The following is a 19,559-nucleotide window of genomic DNA, read 5'->3' on the forward strand; positions in this document are numbered from 1 at the left end:
TTTACCCCCTTGACACGGCCCAGAGATATATTAAGTATCTTTAATTTTATACCTATCGCCTGTTGAAAGAAGAGGGTTCAGGGCATCCCCTAGTCGGCAGCTCCCGAGTGGAACCTCTTACTTGTTTTCTTTTTTTTTAGGGGTGATATATATATATATATATTTATGCAAGTGTGCAAAATTTTAGTCTGCGCTCGAAAATTTTTTTTTATTGTAAATTTTGGTATTGCGGTCGGCAGAGCAATGGTGTTTGGAGACGTTTCCTCCTGTTACAGCAGGTGAAATACGCAAAGCGAGAAACAAAACTTAATCTTCACAAAAAAACCTTAGACTATAAACAAAACAAGTAAGAGGTTCAAGTCGGGAGCTCCCGACAAGGGGATACCCTGAACCCTCCTATTCCAACACCAAATGCAGCTCGCGCCACGCGCTCGTCTCTAGCTTTTATAGATTCTGAGATCCTTGCGCTCATACATACGGACAGATGGACGGACGGACAGACGGACGGACGGACAGAGGGACAGACAGACAGACATGGCCACATCGACTCGGCTGTTGATGCTGATCAAGAATATATATACCTTATGGGGTCGGTGATGCTTCCTTCTGCCTGTTACATACATTTGCACAAATACATAATACCCTTTTTACCCATTTTCAATGGGTTCAGGTGTCAGCTTGTTTACTAGTTCTAGTTTCTGGCAGCAGAACTATTCCGATGGCGTGTTTTTGTAGTTGGGCCCTCAGCTCTAGTACGTTACCTGAAATTCCATTGGCATTCCAGATTAGCACCTGCAACGTGTTCATTTGGATAGCAACGCGGTTGAAAGGGTAAGGATTTTCTGTTGCATACCCAAAACCTGCTGCTGCATTTCTGCCATCCTCTCGATAGCTCGGCACATGTCCTTAACGGCAAAGGAAAGTCCTTCCCCGTTTCCTGATGTCTGCTGTTGCTGTTGTTCCGCAGTCAGCCTCTCCTGTTGCTGTTCTCTCAGCAGTCTATGTAGCCTAGCTTGCGCTGGCCCTTCTCGCTGGCTAGAGCTGAGGGCGTTGTTCTCTGTGGTGAATGTAGCTAGTTCTCTTCTGGTGGCAGCCGCGTATGAAAGCCCTTCTACTTGTTCAGAGGGTGCTGTACGGGGGAAGTATGTGGAAACATTTCTACAGTATGTGGCCATGTCCCCATATTCCTGACATCTATGGCATTCCACCACATCGTGGCTTCTTCGAGCAGTCTCCACCTTGACCACCTGCTTGCACAGCTTCCTTCTGGTAAGAGCCTCCTTATTGTTGGCCGCCGGCTGCAAGTTAATGAAGTGAATATTCATGAGCTCCTCGTTGACTTTGCTGCTCGGATTGTGTACGTGGAGAACGGTATGGCCCTGGCTCCACCTGTCGTCGATGAGCTCTCTCCTCCTCCAGCTGGTATGAGTAGTACTTTGTAGAGTAGTTTTTGGTTCTTCAAGTTTCTGTATGATGGCCCTGTATGTGGGCACATCATTGGCTAGGAGTCGCATAGTCCTACCTAGGTTGAATTTGATGGTCTGGCTATCCAGGTCCACTTCTTGGGATAGTATGCGCCACACGCCGTTGATGTCGTCGATGCCATTAACGACGATGGGGGTTGGCTTCTTTCCTTAGCATCATTATATTAAATGCTAAGATACTCTAAGAGGGAGAACGTACTCAGTCATATATTTACTTCTCGTACATAGCGCTCCCGGGCATTCGCCTGAGGAAAGCATGTTCAGCGCTTTGCGTAAGACGGTGGCCAATCATGTTAAATTATTTGAAGTTATTTGTGATTAAAAATAATTTGTTTAATGGTGTCAATCTAAAAATAAGTTCTGTTGTATTATCTTGCGTGTATTTAAGTATGTGTGTGTTTTTATGTATTATTATATTATTTAGTATCACAACAAATAAAAAAGTTTTGTGTTTTTTAAACCCTGAACCCATTAAAAATGGGTAAAAAGGTTATATTTTTGTTAAAATGTATGAAACAGATAGAATAAAGCATCTCTGACCCCATAAAGTATAAGAATATTCTATAGCACAACAAGATTTACTCTTAAAAATTGTTTGCGTTAGCTTTCGTAAATTGCAAGAATTGATGTCAATCAACAGCATTGCAATTGCGATTGTATAGTTTTATATGCTGTGTGTATGTGCTTCGTGCACGTTTTTTTTTCATGAAGAATGAATTGCCGGTGTAGCTGTCACGGGTTTGAAAAAACTTTTTTTAAATGTATAATTATTATTGCTACAGCAATCGAGCACGTAGCGCGAGCTGCATTGGGTGTTGGAAGAAGAGGGTTCAGGGTATCTTCTAGTCGGAACTCCCGACTAGAGCCTTTTGCTTGTATTTTTAAAGGTAAGTGGCGTACATTCTTGTTCTTGTTTCACAACTTTGTTTTCGAAATTAACATAAATAACTTTTATTTTTATACCCTGAACCCATTAAAAATGGGTAAAGAGGGTATAATGTAAGAATTTGTGCAAATGTATGTAACAGGCAGAAGGAAGCATCTTCGACCCCATAAAGTGTATATATTCTTGATCAGCATCAATAGCCGAGTCGATCTAGCAATGTACGTCTGTCTGTCCATCCGTCTGTCCGTCCGCCCGTATGTATGATCGCAAGGATCTCAGAACCTATAAGCGCTAGCGAAATTTTAGCTGTAGGTCCTCCTAGTGCCCGCGCAGATCGAGTTTGTTTCCGATATTCGATAACTTGCCCCGTTTCCAAGTAATCGTTAAAAATCGATATCGAAATCCTGTTTATGGAGCAAATTGAGTAATTAATAAGAGCTAGATATGTTGCATCTAGAATAGTATATATATATCCAGTATCTTTAATTTTATAACTGTCACCACCTCCCCGCTACCACCACAAACCTATAAATCAAGTAAATAAATCAATTTACATATGCTGCCCACCAATATAAGCCACAATATAAATGCAATTGTGAGAATACACGAATATTTTAAAGACAATTAGATCTACTGATGAAAATTACATCAAGATCGGGTAAGAAGCACAAAAGAAAATATGATTCGGCTGCCCACGTGTTTGCGGCAGTTAGCGCAAATTGCAAGAATTTCTGTATACATGTATACACACACATTCATGCGCGTCTTCTTTGAATTCTATCAACGGCATTGCAATTGCGATTGTATTGTTTTCTGTGCTGCTTGATCGTTTTTATGCGGCCAAAAAGCTGCACGACGATTTGGAGTATGAATGTAACTATAAAGATATCACGAACAAGGTGCTTGTAAATCTTGCAGAAAGTTGTATTTCGTGAAAAATCCATGCCAATAATTCCATTACATGGTATTGGAAATTTATCAAGCTATATATGAAAATTCTGAGGTATAATGTATGAATATGTATGTCTGACTTTATTTCGACATAGGCAAATCTAATAGAATTCATTGTTCCTTCACCGCTTCCTGTTATTTGTGTAATACATTTTTGGTTTATGTTGACAATATGAATTTTAGTTTTGTTTGACTTTCCAATTCTAAGGGATCCGAGTTACTTTGTGTAACTCGAACATTAGTATCTCTGTCATTGCCATTGTTGTTTCTATTATTGTAGTTTTGCCTACTGCGAAAGCTTTTACTTCATATACCTATGTAACTGCCTCGCAAGCTTATGTTTCTACTACCGTGGTTAGTATTGTTGTCTCCACGATAGTTATTGGTAAAATCCAGAACTGTATCTGATCGGCCAGTTGCATCGGTGCTGCTGTTGACCTCTTTCGTTATAAGCTTTACTATGATCAGTTTTTTACCATTGCTTTAACGCTTGTATAGTAGAATATTTGTTTGCTATGGTCAGTGAAACAATCTTTTGTCAATTATTATATTTCTGGGGTATATGCGTTCGGATTGTTATTCTTCTGCTGAATTTCGCATTAATTATTATTACTGGTTTGCCTTTTACTGATAATCTTTACTTGCTTGACATAGCTGCTTGGTTTTTACAACGGATACTGCCAAACTTTCGTGTGATTCTTTGATCGAATCAACTATTTCTTTAGATTTTCCAAATTCCATAATTAGCTTTGAGTCTTTATCTAGAAAATGGACAGGAGATTGGGTCATGTTCATAAATGGTTTTATGCTTCTTGATTCAAGTTTTTCGTCCTCCGTTGGCTGTACTAGGAGTGACGTTACCGCCGTTTTTAAAAACCGATGTTAAATAAAGCTGTAGATTGTATTTTTCGTTTAAATTGTCTGAAGTTTGGAGTCTGTTTAAATTAGTTAGTTTATGTTGACTCTCATTAACCAAACTCCTATTTTAATTGTATTCATATACAAGTATTCAGTGCGTTTGATTTTATTTGGTCTTGAAACAGATGCGCTTTTATTAAATAACTTATATGATTTTTATACCCTGAACCCATTAAAAATGGGTAAAAAGGGTATAATGTATTTGTGCAAATGTATGTAACAGGCAGAAGGAAGCATCCGACCCATAAAGTACATATACTCTTGATCAGCATCAGTAGCCGAGTCGATCTAGCCATGTCCGTCTGTCTGTCCGTCCTTCCGTCCGTCTGTCCGTATGTATGAACGCAAGGATCTCAGAACCTATAGGAGCTAGAGAGCTGGAACGAAGGTCCTCCTAGTCCCCGCGCACATCGAGTTTGTTTCCGATATTCGATAACTTGCCCCGTTTCCAAGTAATCGATAAAAATCGATACCAAGGTCATATTTTATGGGCAATTTCGGTAAATAATATGAGCTAGAGTCACCAAACATGACATGTAGCTTCTAGAATAGTATATATATATCAAGTATCTTTCATTTTATACCTATCGCCACCTCTCCGCTACTATCAAGTTAATTATCCAACTTATATTGCACATCAATTTAATCCACAATTTATACGCAATTGACTTTTCGAGAATACACAAATATTCTATATTCTATCTTACAATAAGATGTTCTGTCGAAAATTTCATGAAGATCGGTTAAGAAACACAAAAGTTGTTTGTTGTGCGCACGTGTTAACAGCAGCTAGCGCAAATTCCAAGAATTTCTGTATGCATGTACACACCAACATTCATGCGCGTCTGCTTTGAATTCTATCAACAGCACTGCAATTGCGATTGTATTGTTTCCTGTGCTGCTATTTTAATTGTTTTTTTTTTCAATAAATCTCAATTATTCGTGTGGCTCTTGAGTTTAGGCGGCGGAAAGTGGTGCGGTTAGTTGCGAGTTCGAACCCTGCCAAGGGAAAAAATTTTTTTTTTTATTTTAATTTTTATTTATTACTACTAAAGCAAACAAGGGCGTAGCGCGAGCTGCATTTGGTTTTAGAAGAAGAGGGTTCAGGGTATGAACACAATTATTTGCAATTTTGAAGGTACTCCTAGTGTCCGCGCAGCACGAGTTTGTTTCCGATAATCAACAACTTGCCCCGTTTCTAAGCAATCGATTAAAATCGAAATCCTGTTTTTGGGCAAATCTCGTAAATTTTGAGAGCTGGAAACACCAAATTTCCTATCACAAATTGCAAGAATTTAAGTATAAATTAATTATATCAACAGCATAGCAATTGCGGTTCTGTTGTATTCTGTGCTGTGGTTATCTGCTGCTATTTTAATTAGTTTTTTTTTCATAAAGGTAGGTGATTCAATCTGTCACAGGTTCGATTCCTAGTGAGGGAAAGACAATTTTTTGATTACTGCTAAAGCAAACGAGCTCGTGGCACGAGCATCATTTGTTGTTGTTCGGAGTGTCCCCTAGTCGAAAACTCCCGTCTAGAGTGTCTTACTTTTTTTGATTAGTATTTGTTAAGGTATGAGTATGGATGTATCACACAAATAAAATCAATTAAATGGGGCTGTGTACGGAACTTCTACACCCAGGGATTCCAAAAAAGACGAAACTACGACTTGTAAGCTGTACTCCGTTGTTACACACGAACTTCTTGGGCACCCCGAATATACTCAAAATCTTTTCTCAGAACGCCGCCTGCAAGTGCGTCGCCGTCGTCCCCTGAGTGGGATCAATTCCACCCACTTCGAGAAAGCACCATGAAACACGAGCAACAGAGTACTGCCGTCAGCTCTGCCTCCGTAACATGCAACCGGCCGGCTTGAGTTGTTAGCTGTTGAATATCTGGCGGACTTTACAGCATTTCATATACTTGGCGGAGTCGCAGACGATACCCGGCCAGTAGTACCTCCGGGCTAACCTTGACACTGTCTTCCTTGTCCGGTGTCCGGCCGTGGGAGCAGCATGACATTCCCGCAGCACCCTTTGTCGTTGATCACTTGCCACACACTGTTCCCAGGATATGTAGTTCTCGTCGTCCATCCGGTGGCCCAAATGTCTATACATTTGCCCATTTTTCTCTTGGCGCGATTAATTTGCAGGGGGGCTCGGCCACCACTGCTTGCTGACAGGTCTCTGGAGGATGCCTAGATAGTGCATCAGCCACGACGTTAAGCTTCCGCCATCGGTAGTGGACATCAAACTGGAATTGTTGCAGTTCCAATGCCCACCACGCGAAGGGCACTCGATCGAGTTAAGCCATTTGAATGCCAGATGATCCGTTATCACGTCGAAACGGTACCCCTCGATCACAAGATCGCCAGGCACTCCTTCTAGCTGGCGGACTACTTCACCTCAGCCTTCAACAACTTTCAAAACGTGTATGCTAACACTTGCTCCTGTCCCTCTATTGTCTGCGTCAGCACTGCACCGAGACCATATTCACTCGCGTTAGTCTGCAAGACGAATCTGGCGGAAAAGACCGCACAAGCTAACACAGGGGTGTCCTTCAATTGACGCAATGCCTCCTCCTGCTCCTCTCACCAATAGCGGCCGTACCTGAGCCGCGAAGATGGGCACGGAACGCCTGTACCAAGAAGCCATCACGAACGCTACCCCAACTCCTTGCAATTAGTCAGGTATCTACGGTTACGTGTCGGCTCAACCTTCTCCGGATCGGTCCATATCCCCTTCCGCTAATCACATGTCCACGATAGACCAACCTCTCCTTGAGGAAAGTGCATTTCTTTTTATTCAGCCTTGGGTTGGCTGCCCCTAACCGGCGGAATACCTCCCTCAAATTCTCGACGTGTTGTTCTCGTGTCGCCTCTATTACTACAATATCGTCTAGGTAGGCGAACGAATGGGGCTTCATCTCCGGTCCTTTTACCGAGTCCAATGCTCGCTGAAAGGTCGCACACGCTGAATGTAGTCCGAATGGCATCCCCGCCCTTGGAACAAACCTCTTCCCGGCAATTGTATGCCGTGCATTCTCTTCTATCGCCTGCCATCGCTATCTGCCAATACCCGTGTTTCAAATCTAGGGTACAGATACATCGGGCACAGAGTAAGCATCCGGAATGGAGTGCGCATTAAGTTGCCGGTAGCCGATGCACATGCACCGCTCTCCAGTTTTTTGCTTGATTAAGATAATTGCGGCGCTGTGCGGACTACGTGACGGCTCGATGGCACCTGCATGGATCAGCTCATCTACCTGCTCATCGATCACCTTCAACATGGCCGGATTCTTCAGGTAGTACCTTTGCTTCAATGGCTTGTCATCCTTCATCCGGATCTTGTGCTCTATCTTCGACCACAGATGGAGCCCTATGATTCCTCCACTCCCGGTCACGTTTCCGCCGTGCCACCTCCATGAGCAGCTGCAACTCTATGCACCGCCTTTTGGGCTCCTTGTATGCTCAAACCGATTCCAAGTAAGGACCTTCCTTCACTTCCTTCTTCGTGTCCTCTCCATTCGATTGCGGAGCAGGCACTCCCTTTCCTGACGTGGGAGGCCTTCTTTTGACTCAGGCCCCATGATCGGTGCCCAATACACACAGAAAATGTATCCCTACAATGTCGTGGCATGGAGAGCATGATAGCAGGCATGATCGACAAGCTGATCACATTTTCTGTCAATCCGACATCTTACCACAAGGCCTTCCATTCTTCCAGCGTGTGGCGGCAACAATCGTAACTATTCCTGCCCCGGTTCCCACATAGCCAACAGAACACGGCCCTTGCGTTGGGACACTCCTTGGCGAAGTGCCCCTCCTGTGCGCACCTGTGACATGGCTGCTCCGGCCTTTTGGCTCCTCATCCGATGGGCGATCTCCGCTTGGTCCATTGCTGGCGAGGCGGGGAACCTTCCGTCCGTAATTGCCGCTCGGCTCCCACTGGGCGTAGACTAGAACGGATTGAGATGTCTCCACGTGGACTGTACTGTCCTTCCCAATTCAGCGCTACCCGGACTCATGGCAGCCATATGTGATGACGCGCTTCTCAAGGTCGTCCACGAAACCAAGCGGGTCGGATCGGCCATCATACCTCGCCCCATTTCCGAACTTGTTCCGGAACGTTCGAAAGTGGCCTAGCATCCGACTGAGGATACGGCCTGGGAGCATAAATAACACTGCTCGGGTTGGCGGGGTTCCGCCCTATCTTGGTGTCGATCGCTGTTGCTCGGAGGGCTCCATCCCTTCTGATGTCATGAACCTCCCTTAGACCCCCTGACAACTAAAGTAGGAGTCCGAATTTCTGGACGCTCGTACAATTGGCAGCTCCTCAGGTCTGGTTCCGATTTTTGATGTGGCGCCAACGTCGGGAAGGCCGTTCCAGGATGGCGGGTCTAACGTCTTGGCATACTGTGCTTCCAACTCAGCGAGCCGAACCGTAGTTTCAGGGGAATGGCCGCCATCCTGTTCATATATAGTCGCTTTCGCAGCTCCTCCACGTGCCCTTCCTTTTCCATTTACGCCCCGTATAGAAACCTAGCGGAAAAGTAGCGCATATCCAAAACAGCCGAGTCTGCCTTCAGAGCTTGATGGAAATCGCGGGCGTTATCTCACTAAAAGCCTGTATTGTTCTCACAGGCGACGGGACTGGTCCTCGTTTTACTAAACACCACACTTTAGGTTAGGAATATGTTGAACACCGGCTTGCCACGATGCCCGAGATTACTATTAATAGGAAATAAAATGAGTGAGCATACTTCGTTATCATCATTACTTTTATTTGGACTTCATTCACTATGATTGTTATACACTACTCTATTCTTCTTCCTTACCTAAAGGCCCTGCCGCACTGCCTGGTGCCTTAGCGCTCCGCCGTACACTTTCGGTTATTTTCGTTTCTTTTTGTCTCCCTCACGCACGCTACTCACATTGATCGTCAAAGCAGAAGTGCCGGCACGCACGCTGTCAAGCCGTGCGTTTGCCTCGGCCACTAAACTTCGCCTCGGAGTTTTCGCTCTTCTCAGCCGAAGTGAAGTTGTGCTCTCGAGGGCGGTGTTGAGTAACCGATCACTAACGCAAGGTTGCTGCGGTGGCGATTAAATTCAAACTTAAGCTATGCCCTTAATCAACTTCAAAAACTCGGCTCCTTGCCCTACTCATTCTAGTTATTAATAAAAAAATATTCACAGACTAATAATAATAATCGTGACAAATATACAAAACAAGCGGCTTCTTGCCTTACTTATTACTAATAAGAACGATGCTTACAGACAAACGATATCAATTGAAATATAAATCCAAAGGCTCCTTGTAACTGTGGATTTTGGTTTGCCTGCTCAAGGTAGCCGCCTCACAACATTACATCGGGATGCACGCGAAAAAAAAAAGAAATGTATGACAAATGTTATTGCAACCAACAAAACAATATCTAAGCGTTGAACTTTTTCTAAAAAAAAACAAGTTGTGCCCACGAAGATCTTTTTATAAAGTCATTCTGCTATTAGGGGCCCCAAATCTATAAAAAAAAATGTGTTCAATAAAAATCGGTAATAGCTGTAGCATAGTGATATCGATGCTACCAACAATAAAAGATGGCAAGTAATAGGATGAAAACAGCATATCGTGTTTCGAATTTCTTAGTTCAGTCTAAATCACTTTCAGAGACGCTACTTTTTCGATAGATATAGGATAGGCAGTAGAGCCCAAACGCAAAAGCTCCATTCGCATTGAAAATTAACATTGTTTAGCATAGCTTAAAACTGTAGTGGAAACGAGGTATTTTTCCAATAGTAATACCAACTATAATCGATTATATAATCGATAGTGTTTTAGCCACTTGATCTCCTTTTCGTGAAAATTTAACTTCTACACATAATAAGTGATTATTAACCAAGCAATTTTGTTGACTATCATGCAGAAAACTATATTCCCACATATATAAATTTGTAGAGTTTTTAATAATTTTAGGAGAATTTTTTAAAGTTAAAGTTTTCTGAAAAGTGCTTGTGAGCTAATGTAAAATATAACAAAATGTTCTGTATGTTATAAGGGCATCAAAATGACAGTAAATAGTGTATTTATGTAAATCACGCGTGAGTAAATAACTCTTTTTCCAGCTTAAATCTATAAAATTGGTTTGACATATTAAAAATAAGCGCTATTTAAATTTATGTAGTTGTGTATATATTAAAGTTTTTATATTTGTATGGATTGAAAGTATGTTTATAAATACATTGTATTATGTATAAAAGGAATTACAATTATGAATAATTAATTTTACAAAAAATAGGAAAGAACGTATATCATAAGCAAACATCTGCATGTGTACATACAAATATTATATCTATACATAAACATATCCGTAAATATGTATACATAAAATCGGTGACTACAAATAAAAGGAAATGTCCATGAGTATTCTGACGCATTCCAATCTGGGTCAAGGTAATTTTGTACACTTTGTTTGTATACTATAAAAAATTGTGAAAATATATATTATCTATGGCGGTTATTCTCATTACTATAGAATAAAATCTGCAGCGAGTTACATACTAATTGGTGTTGAAATTTAAAAAGTTATCGGTATTATACCCAGAACACAATAAAAATGGGTTAAAAGGGTATAATGTATTTGTGAAAATGTATGTATGTAACAGGCAGATAAAGGCATCTCCGATCCCATAAAGTATATACATACATATATTCTTGAGCAGCAAAAAAAAGCCGATTCGATCTAGCCATGTCCATCCGTCCGTATGTATGAACGCAAGGTTATCAGAACCTTTAAGAGCTAGAGACTTGAAATTCGGGCCGTAGGTCCTCCGAGTGCTCGCGCAGTACGAGTTTGTTTCCGATAATCGATATTTTGCCCCGTTTCCAAGTAATCGATATCCAAATCGTGTTATTTGAGCAAATCTCTAGGTTTTAGGAGCTAGAGTCACCAAACGACATGTAGCTTCTAGAATAGTATATATATATCAAGCATCTTTCATTGTATAGCTATCGCCACTACCCCGCTATCACCACATAGCTATAAATCAAGTAAAAACTCCAATTTGTATTACCCACCAATTTAAGGCACAATTTTAATGCAATTGTCAATTGAGAATACACGAACATTCTATAGTACAATAAGATCTACTGCTGAAATTTCAAGTCTCTAGCTCTTATAGGTTCGGAGATCCTTGCGTTCATACATACGGACGGACGGGCAGACAGACAGACAGACGGACATGGCTAGATCGACTCGGCTATTGATGCTGATCAAGAATGTATATACTTTATGGGGTCGGAGATGCTTCCTTCTGCATGTTACATACATTTGCATAAACACATACCCTTTTTTACCCATTTTTAATGGGTTCAGTGTATAATTACAAAATATAATCTTTTCGCGTATCAAATCGAATAGCATAATTTCTTGAGAATATGCAAATGTATAGGTTAAAAAACTCCAAGCCCCTACTGCGTATTCTAATGGAAAAACAAATGGAGTTTTGATTTTAATTAAAAGGCATCTGAATTAGAAAAAAAAACAAGAGGTTCTAGTCGGGAGCTCCCGACTAGGGGATACCCTGAACCCTCTTCTTCCAACACCAAATGCAGCTCGCGCTACGCGCTCGTTCGATTTAGTAGTAATAAAGAAAAATTAAAAAAAAAAAAAAAAAAATTGGTCCCTTGGCAGGGTTCAAACTTGCAACTAACCGAACCACTTGCCGCCGCCTCTACTCACCAGCCACACCAATAATTGAGCTTGAATGAGAAAAAAACCAATTTAAATAGCAGCACAGAAAAGAATACAATCGCAATTGCAATGCTGTTGTCTTATTGCATAATAGAATAAAGAATATTTGTATATTCTCAAAAATTCAATTGCATATAAATTGTGGCTTTAATTGATGTGCAATACAAGTTGGATAATTAACTTGATTTATAGCTTTCAGGGGAGGTGGCGATAGCTATAAAATGAAAGATACTTCATATATACAGTTTGTCAAGAATGAGTTTACACATTGAATATAAATCTACTTTTTCAACTATTAGACTAAAAATATGAGCAACCGCCTGCAATTTTTAACTTGCTTTTGGGTATTTATAGTTAGTTGTGCTATTTTTAAAGAGACAGTAACATAAAAATGCAATTTCAACAATAAGAAACCAAAAAAAACACAAATTCAAATGTTACTCTGTTAAACTAGTATCAAGAAACTCTTTACACATTCTTTTCCTCCTTCCTTCTTTTCAATATTCCATGAAATACGGTCATTTTACCGTTATCTATTCTTTGCTTTGCATTGTTTTCAATGCATTTCATTCTCATTCGGCGATTATTTTTGATGAATACACGTGCTTTGAGATGCTTTTGATTTGTAAAAGATGCCAGGCAAGAGATTATCATTTGAAGTTGTCCAGATTATATACTATAACCACCAGATGGGAAAACGTGTGCTTGAATTAGCAGAAATGTTTTCTGTTTCACGGAAGACTATCTACAACGTCTTAAAACGCATTGACAATGAAGGTACGTTGGAACCCACGCGTGGAGGTGGACCTAAGCCTTAAATAGGGGAGCGTACAGAGCGTTTAATGATGAGGAAGGTGGCTCTAAATCCTCAGATCTCAACCACAGCTCTTGCCAGGGAACTGAAGGATGAATTCGATGTTGCGGTTTCTATTGAAACAGTAAGGGAACCCATAATTCGCAATGACTACAAATCAAGAGCTTCGCGCAAGAAACCGCTCCTTTCTCAAATAAACATTGAAAAAATATTGTGCTTCGCATATATGCATATTTCTCATTCAATTGATTATTGGGACAAAGTCATATTTTGTGATGAAACAATAATGATGCTGTATTACAATGATGGACCAAGAGTGTAAGGCGGAAGCCGTTAACTTCTTGGGAAATCAAAACATAATACCCACTGTAAAATTTGGAAAATTGTCGGTGATGATTTGGGGGTGCATTTTAAGCAGCGGAGTTGGAGATTTAGCTTTTATTGAGACCACTATGGATGCGCAGCAATATTTTAATATTTTGAAAAGCCACTTGAGGAACAGTGCTCTTAAATTTGGGCTCATAAGAGATAACAAGCCACAATTCAGATTTTATCAAGACAATGACCCTAAGCACAAAGCGAATATGGTGCGCATGTGGCTCCTCTATAACTGCGGAAAAGTGATGGATACACCTGCTCAGAGTCCGGACTTAAATCCCATAGAAAATGTATGGAGTTTTCTGAAGAAAATGTGGCTTAAAGGCAGCCAAAAACTAAGTCGGAACTTAAACCTGTCATTTTAGATGAATGGCAGAAGTTACCAACAAATTATGACTTCAAAAAATTAATACACTCAATGAAAACACGACTACAATGTGTCATAAATGCTAAGGGTGGACATACGAAATATTAAACTTTAATTTCAATTACCATTTGCGTATATATTAAGTGTAAAGTCACTTTATTATTTGTGTAGTTTCTTGGCACTTAAAAAATGTAGAGTTACTTCTTTTGTTTTTTTTTCGTTGAATTTGCTACTAAATTTTACCTATTTGTTATATATTTAAGTAAAAAGGATAACTAAAAATAATGACAAAAAAAAACAATAGTAAAATAAATAGTTCATTTTTATTGTTATTAGCTTGAAATGTAGCATTTTTAGTCAATGTGTACTCATTCTTGACAGACTGTATATACCATTTCTAGAAGCTACATGTCAAGTTTGGTGACTCTAGCTCATATTATTTGCCGAAATTGCTAAAAAAAAAAACAGGATTTTAATATCGATTTTAATCGATTACTTGGAAACGGGGCAAGTTATCGAATATCGGAAACAAACTCGATCTTCGCGGGCATTAGGAGAACCTACAGCTAGCTGAGATCCTTACGTTCATACATACGGACGGACGGACAGACAGACGGACATGGCTAGATCGACTCGGCTATTGATGCTGATCAAGAATATATATACTTTATGGGGTCGGAGATGCTTCCTTCTGCATGTTACATACATTTGCATAAATACAATATACCCTGTTTACCCATTTTTAATGGGTTCGGGGTATAAAAATGGTGGCGTGCAGACTAGTAATATGTTACTCGATTTGGCTTTTCGTTCTTTAAACGACAAGCCAGCCGACTGGCTTTTCGCTCTTCGAAGGCCACACGATCAATTGCCGAAGTCGCGGCTTGTTGATGCTGACACGAGCGACGATGTCTGTCGCTAGCCTGCCTGCAGCAAAGCTGGTCGTTTCCTTTTCGAAGTACATTGAGCGAAAAAGTTGTATACTAACGATTAAAGCTTAGCACTTTTGCTATATCCACGATATGCATGCTATATATGAATGACTACATTAGATACTATTGCTAAAGCTTAAAGTCAGATTTAACAATATAATAATTGTGCAATAACTATCTTCAAAAAATAACCCACGTCAAAAAATTTTACCTTTCTTTTTGCATAGTGTATTCTGGCGAAAAGTTATTATATATTTTACGTTTCCGTTTTCCAGGATATTTTTGTCAAACTGCATTTACGAGCTAACATGTCTGCAAAATCGTTAGGCAAATTATTATTATATTTTCGCTGTGCTGAATTAAGTGCCTATTAAAAAATCTGTAAATACCAGTTAAAATGACAAAGCATTGGCATATACAAAATGTATGCCTCTCAGCTGATATTTTTTAAAAAAGCTTTATTTTTGAAAATTTTAAATGTCATTTAAGTATGAAGGGCTAATTTATCATGCTTGCCACCGTGATGGTGTTCAACTGGCGAATATGATAGGCGCACTGATGGCTTCGAGATTCCGCGTGTACCAACTTTTTGATAATGGATGATGTTACTGGGTTTCCCTTTGTCTTTAGAACGGTGTGCCTTGCGTTGGAATCTGATCGCGAATATTAAAGAAAATCCGCCGACTCGGAAGAATCCATATGAGTCGATGAAGGGTGTCAGGGAAATATACTGTTGTTCAAAGATAACAATTTCTTCTCCAAAGGCATCGCATACGCTTGAACAAAATGGACTCGATTGCTTTTGATCAGTACATATATAACTACGCGAAGGTCCTCGACAGTCGAATCTCCTCTGGAGTAGCTTACCTTGTGATGTAGTAACCAGAATCTGTAGATGTAAGCAAATACCGCCAGAAAAATCGTCCATTCCGTTCTAAAAGTTATAGTTATCCCTCAGTTCTCTTGGAGTGAAAACAAGGTGTGCGCTGGATATTTTTAATTTTTTTTGATGCTAAGCTCGATTGAAGGCAAAAACATTAAATTCCGGCATTCTCGAACCATAAAAGATCAATTGTAGATTCCCACCAACAATGCAATTGACAAGGGAATGATACATTTTAAGCGATATTTCAGTCCAGTGTTCCATGTACCAGTCATCATAAAATTCCAATTTAGAAATATGAAGCAGTTCCTATGGGTCCCTGATCGAAGATATACTCTGGTACACAACTATAAACGCACCCACTTTTTTCAATGTATTATTCTTAAGAATCGGGCGAACGAAAAACTAAATGAGGAATGAAAGAAACGCACTCTGATATTTTTGGTTTTCTCGTCAGTTTATAAAAAGCAGAATCGTTTAAATAATTGTTTGCATTAATTATTAAGCTAAAAGTTTTAAAAATAAGAACATGCCGCAAGTTTCATAGAAAATAAGTGCTTTTAACAGTGAGGGGATCCCGATGCAAAAATCATCAGAAAAATTAATCGTTCTGATGCTGTAGTCAGAAAGTATTTGAAGAACCCTAAAGAATACGGCACAAAGACGACGGGAAGCCCAAAAACAAAAGTTTCTGACCGAGACAAGCGATATATAATAAAAAAAGCTAGCAACTCAATGAAGTGGGCCAACCAAATTGTCCATGACTGTAACCTCAATGTGTATAGCTGGACCATTGCATTGTTTTAAAATATTAAATCTACAACAAGATTGCTAGACCGTCACAAGACAGCTCGTCAATGCTCGTGCTGATGGTTGCTTGAAGTTAATTTTTCCAACTACTCGCATGGATTCATCTAAGTACACAGAGATTCTGATCATAAAGTAGGTATAATTCAGGCGTGGGAATCACTTTTCAAATATACGCTTGAAACCCTAATTAAGAGCATGCCAAAGCGCATAGCTGAATTGATTAAAAATAAAGGGGGATATACTCATTATTAATTTGCTAAATACACTATTTTTTGTTGAACGAATTTGATGTTTTTTGATAGTGTGTTTATAGTTATACACTAGCCGAAAATTGTTTTAGTAATGAACAAGAAACGGTGAAGACATTAATGTTGTTGTTTTGCACTTTATGTTTTATTTTACATTCTCTTTTATCACGCATCAGAGTGTATTTACACACGCCTTATGCCACAATAATTGCATCACAAAAGGCAGGTATTAGAATGGTGGCTTGAAAAAGCACAACAAGTCGAAGCGTGGTAATCGATACTGAGAGCTAACTCTTGCCATACCAAATGCAATTCTTGGGAATGGTTTCCTTCCAAATTGAGTTTTATCTCTACATAATGATTGAATTAAATAACGTAAGTGCTAACAACAGTAGATAGAGCGGTACGTTTGGTAACTAGTCCATCAGGAACATTTTTTGAAAAACAAAACAAAAAAGGAGACTGCTCTAAAACCAGCCCGAGCATCTTGACAATATTCGTTACGTCATGGAACTTTTAACAGTTTCGTCTTATCCACCAAGCTCATCATCGGAAGGTTCGCTTGCGCATTACTTGCGAATAGGAAATTATCCACGGCTTAGTAATTTCCTCACCTGGCATCTAATCTCACTCACCTGGTTTAATATGTCCCTACAGACTTTCTATCCACATAAAAAGCTCTACGAATGATAAAAGATCGAAAGGAGAATTCAGACTCGTTATCATTGCCCTGCTGTTGCATAGAATTGCTAAAAAGCTGCTTGGTACCATATGTTACCGTGGCCAACTTGTAGGCTTCTACTTGTTCAGATGGGTCGTCGCGCCAAAGAAAGCATTGTAGATATTCATCATAATTGAAAATCCGAACTGTTGAACTAGCAAATAACAATTTATTTAGTTGGAAGCCAGATTACCAAATATAAGTGATTTGATAAAGCTTCCAGAAATTCTATGTACATAACTTAAACAGGCTCATAGAAATTGGCAAATGGTTCCGGATCATAAGTCCGGATCAAAGACGGTAACAATAAACTAAATTCTGTTGCAGGGACATATACAAAAAAAAATAGATATATTAATACAAATCAAACCGTATTTATCACAGTCATTTAAAAAAAAAGGCTGTTAAAGTTCAGAATTATGTCTATTTATACCCTGAACTCATTGTAAATAGATAATAAGAATATACTGCTTTTGTGCAATTGCTTGTAACAGGCAGAAGGAAACACTTTAGATCCGGTCGACCTAACCATATCCGTCTGTCCGCATGTATGCGTCGATCGCAGAACCTATAAGAGCTTTAGACTTAAAAATGTTGAACTTTTAGGATTTAAATAGCCCCACCAAGTTAATAGGCCGCGTGTTGTATGGTATAAACAGATTAAGTTTGTGATTTTTTTTTTGGATAAGGCAAAAATTTGTTTAATAAATAAATATTTAAAAATAGGTTTGGGCCGACCATGTGTAAAAAAATTAATTTGTTTTCGTTAGTATTTGAATTGTATTAACTTTTAATCTACTTTAGCGAAACGCAAATCGGGTGCGATTGGTGCTTAAATAAGTTGTATTTAAATATTGTTATTCAAAAATATCATGTAATATTCCGTTGTATAGAATTATTTATTTACGAATCAGATGTGCACTACAATTACCAACAAGTATCGATATTTTTTCTCTGAAGATGTGCTCTTTATACGCTACCAGGAGCTGAAAGTTCGATAGAAAATTACTTAACATAGTTTTGAAATCGGATAATGTAACATCTCTTATGTGATTGCATACAAGATTTGATCAAATAATAATGCTAATAAATTTAAACAAATGATATATTTAAACTAAGAGAAACCATTCACTTGTTCACAGCTCCGCTGTACAATAACTGATTTTCCTTTTCGCAAGTACCCTCAATTGAAAACGAATCGTACGCTGCTCTTTTCCAAGTGCCGGGTCATCCGCCATCGGAGCTTTCGCTTTTCGCCGCTAAAGAGAAGTTGCGCTCTCGCAGGGGATATTGGACCGGCGGCCGTTACATTCTTAAGTAATTTCAGTAATTCTGCTCCTTGCCTCACTTATGATTATGTAGCAATGCTTATACACTATAAATATGAGTATGACCTGTTCGGTGCTAGCTGCCTTGGTAGTCGCCTCAGAACAATACGCAACTAAATTGGGCTTAACAGGCTGCTCTTGGACACTGACTACATGGCCGCAATCGTCGTGTAGTAGTAGTAACATATAATAAACAATTTATTAAATTGGAATATCTTTTTATATGTTGAAAGATATTATCGGATTTATTTGAGTTGATAAGTAAAACACATGCACGTCAGTGCGATTTGATGTTCATATTGAGAAATGATTTTATTGTCTTCAAAAATGTTCTTAGCCTATGGATAACATATATAAACTTATGCTGTTACCGGTTAACAACTACAAAGAGAGAGAGAGAGAGAGAGAGCGCGCAAGTGTACTCATACATACATATGTGCGCTCACTCTCGGAGCGGCTACAGTGCTAGCTTCCCACGCTAGCTTGGCCTGCTCAAGTGGCTTCATGTTACTCATGTGCGCAGCACTGTATGTATGTATGTGCATGTGTATGTGCATACATATATACAATTATATTTATGCTATGCGCTTGGATTGATTCTTTATATTTGTTTTTACTTGCAACAGAGTGATACAAGTTGAGTTATGTATGAATACACTACAAAATACTTGCCAAGAGTCTGGCAATAATTGGACAAATATAAAAACGGAATTTACAAAGAAATTAGTTTATGAATATTGTGCAAATTAAAATACAAAAAATAAGTACGAAAAGAATTTGTGCGTAAATATAAAACAGTTTGTGGGTAACGTTGCGCATGATAGCAATAAAAACTAATTCACAAAATAAAAAAAAACGATGACACTCGCATCGACGAGCCAAATATACAGGCATAAAAATCCAAATTCCATTATCACCAAGCCGACGGCTATGGGCAGCGGCGACGAAGTCCAAAGCAACCAATGCTTTGGTACAAAAGAATTCTAAACAATCCACTAAGACATTAACATTCGGGCAGCAAGACATGTAAGTAAAAATCTAAACTAAAATTATTTTAAAAATCCCGTCAGAAAATAAAAATAAAAAAAAG

General features: G+C 39.3%; 1 long non-coding RNA gene across 2 annotated transcripts; it reads left to right on the top strand.

Annotated features, from left to right (window-relative positions):
* Nucleotides 1–10,084: 10,084 nt before the first annotated feature.
* On the top strand, nt 10,085–19,339 carry LOC135434560 (uncharacterized). 2 transcript variants are annotated; one of them, XR_010437256.1, is made up of 3 exons: nt 10,085–10,336; nt 10,534–10,688; nt 19,096–19,339. It is a non-coding gene; the product is annotated as an uncharacterized LOC135434560 (long non-coding RNA). The 2 variants fall into 2 exon arrangements; XR_010437255.1 differs by lacking the exon at nt 10,534–10,688.
* The last annotated feature ends 220 nt before the right edge of the window (nt 19,340–19,559 follow it).

Source organism: Drosophila montana, unplaced genomic scaffold (assembly GCF_035044405.1).
Source record: "Drosophila montana isolate Dmon_TW-CO22-7 unplaced genomic scaffold, ASM3504440v1 contig_3397_1, whole genome shotgun sequence".
Lineage (NCBI taxonomy): Eukaryota > Metazoa > Arthropoda > Insecta > Diptera > Drosophilidae > Drosophila > Drosophila montana.